This window comes from Kogia breviceps (genome assembly GCF_026419965.1).
Source record: "Kogia breviceps isolate mKogBre1 chromosome 20 unlocalized genomic scaffold, mKogBre1 haplotype 1 SUPER_20_unloc_8, whole genome shotgun sequence".
Taxonomy (NCBI): domain Eukaryota; kingdom Metazoa; phylum Chordata; class Mammalia; order Artiodactyla; family Physeteridae; genus Kogia; species Kogia breviceps.
The window spans coordinates 15001-17500 of record NW_026711574.1 but is presented as its reverse complement, the minus strand read 5'-3'; the positions used below and the strand labels follow the sequence as shown (position 1 = coordinate 17500).

The 2500-nt window shown below is 77.8% G+C and overlaps 1 non-coding gene across 1 annotated transcript; it reads left to right on the top strand.

Moving 5' to 3' along the window:
- Positions 1 to 1408: 1408 nt before the first annotated feature.
- On the top strand, positions 1409 to 1561 carry LOC131749473 (5.8S ribosomal RNA). Its single transcript, XR_009333538.1, has one exon. It is a non-coding gene; the product is annotated as a 5.8S ribosomal RNA (ribosomal RNA).
- Positions 1562 to 2500: the final 939 nt, after the last annotated feature.

Sequence of the window (2500 nt, the reverse complement as noted above, 5' to 3'; positions counted from 1 at the left end):
TTCCCCCGCCACGTCGTCCCTCGAGGTTTGGGCCCGAGGGTCCCGGGGGTGGGGTGGGGTGCCGAGCCTCCCCCACCGCGCCGCCTCCGTCTCCGGCGCCGGTCGCGCCCCACTGTCCGCGACCGCCCCCGCACGGGCGGGGCCCCCGGTGCGTCTCGGGATGGGTGGCGTGGCCGTGGCGCGGCGCGGCGCGGCGGTGGCGGCTCCCCGTGGGGGGCCCCCCGCCCGCGCGCCCGCCCGCCCGCCCGCCGCCTTTCCGCCGCCGGCCCTGGACCGGTTGTTCCCCCGCGCCGGTCGTCCGTCCTCCGCTCCGGGCCCTCCGCCCCCTCGCCGGGCGCCTCTGCCTGTCCTCCGAGCCCGGGGCCTCTCCTCCGTCGTCCGTCCGTCTGTCCGTCCGTCCGGCTCTTGTCTCTCGCTCTCTCCCTTTCCCGCCCTCCCCCCCCGCGTGCCCGCCCTGCCCGCTCGCCCCCCCCCCCCGCGCCTCCCGTTGAAGCCTCCCTGAACGCCCGCGGTGGCGAGCAGGGGGCCCGGGAGGCGGGTGCAGGGGTCAGGGGGCCCCGGGGGCGGGGGGGTTCGGGGTTCGGGAGAGGAGCGGAGAGGAGAGGGCCGCGTCCGGGCGCGAGCGAGCGAGCGGGGAGGTCTCCGAGGCCCGGTTTCGGGGACACGGTGGGGACGTCGTCGGGCGGTGGGCGTGGGTGGTGGTGTCCCGTGTGGCGGTTGGGCCCGTCGCCCGGCCGGGGCGCCCCCGAGTCACGGGCCGGTAGCGCCGGGGCCCGCGTGCTGCGGGCGGCCGCGGGCGGAGAGCGTGTCGGTCGGCGTCGGGGGTGGCGGCGAGCGTGGGGCGCTCCGCCTGCCCCTCCCCGGCCTCGCCCGCCTCCCCCCTCTCCAGGTACCTAGCGCGTCCCGGCGCGGAGGTTTAAAGACCCATGGGGGGGTCGCCCGTCCGCCTTGGGGTCGGGGCGGTCGGGCCCGCGGGGAGTCGGGAGGCCCCTCCCTTCTCCCCCAGACCCCGCTTCCTCCGCCCCCGCCCCCGCGGGGCCGGGGCGCCGCGCGCCGCGCCACGCCGGCCCTCCCCGCCGCCGCGGCCGTCGGGAGGGGGCTACCCGGCGGCCGTGGTGCGGGGCCGGGTCCCGTGTGCCCGCGCGCGTGCGCGCCCCGCGTCCCTGACGGGGGGGGTGTGTGTGTGCGCAGGTGGGAACCCCCCGGGCGCCTGTGGGGTGTCCGAGCCCGCCCCGTCTTGCGGGTCGGTGCCGGGCGCCCCGTCGTGAAACCTTCCGGCCCCGCTCCGGTCTGCTGTTTTCTGTCTCGTCTGACTTGGCCGGCCAGAGGCAGCCCTCCCTCCGTGGGGGAAATGTGCCGTGCCACCGGCGGGGGACCCCGCCGAAACCCAGAGAAACCAAACTCGTACGACTCTTAGCGGTGGATCACTCGGCTCGTGCGTCGATGAAGAACGCAGCTAGCTGCGAGAATTAATGTGAATTGCAGGACACATTGATCATCGACACTTCGAACGCACTTGCGGCCCCGGGTTCCTCCCGGGGCTACGCCTGTCTGAGCGTCGCTTGACGATCAATCGCCCCCCCGGGGTGCGCGCGCGCGCGCCTTCCCGGGGTGGCGCGGCTGGGGGTTTCCTCGCAGGGCCCCGTGTCCGGGGCCCTCTGTCCCCCTAAGTGCAGACGCGGTGCCCCTCGTGCCGAGGCCACGGGGGCCCCGCTGCCCGCGAGAAGGGAAGAGAGCGAGAGAGAGCTCGCGACGAGGCCCTGGCCGTGGCCTCCGCGGTCGGTCCCCTTCGGGAAGCGCCCTCGCGCCGCAAGCGGTCCCTGGGCGTACCCCCGGGGCTGTGTGCCGGTGGGCGGGGACGGTCCCGCGCCCTCGCGGCCGGGGCCCGTGGTGCTGGTGGTGTTGGGGCCGCGTCCGCTCCGCCGTCGTTCGCCGCCCGCCCCCGGCGGCGTCCCGGCGACGGTCCGGCCCGGCCCGGCCGCCTCCTCCGCGGCGCCCTGACCCGCGCGCGTCCGGGGTCCGTGCCCGCCCCCCCGCCGCCCTCGCCTTCGCCGTGTCGGGGCGGGCGGCTCGGGCCGACCCGAGGCCGAGTCGTTGCGTGCGCGGCCGCGCCCCGGGGATGCGTGCCCCGGCGGCGACCCGCGGGACGCCGCGGCGTCGTCCGCCGCCGCGCGCTTTCCCCCGGGCTGCGGCCGCGCCGCGCCGCGCTTCGTGCCGGCCCCCGAGCCCCGCGTCGTGGGCGTCTGTCGGTGGTGGATGGGGGCGCACGGCGTCCGTCGCTGGCCGTGGCGGGGGGCGTCTCGCGGCTGCGTGGAGGATGGTGTGCTGCGTTGGCGTCGAGAGAGAGAGAGAGAGAGAGACAGAGGGAAGAGAGACAGAGGGAGAGAGTTGGGAATCGGTCGGTCGTGGAAGGAGACGTGGGAGGAGGGTCCGGCGTTCGGGGGGCGACCGCCGCGTGTCCTCATCCACCCCTGCCTTCCACGCACGCCGTCCGCCGCTC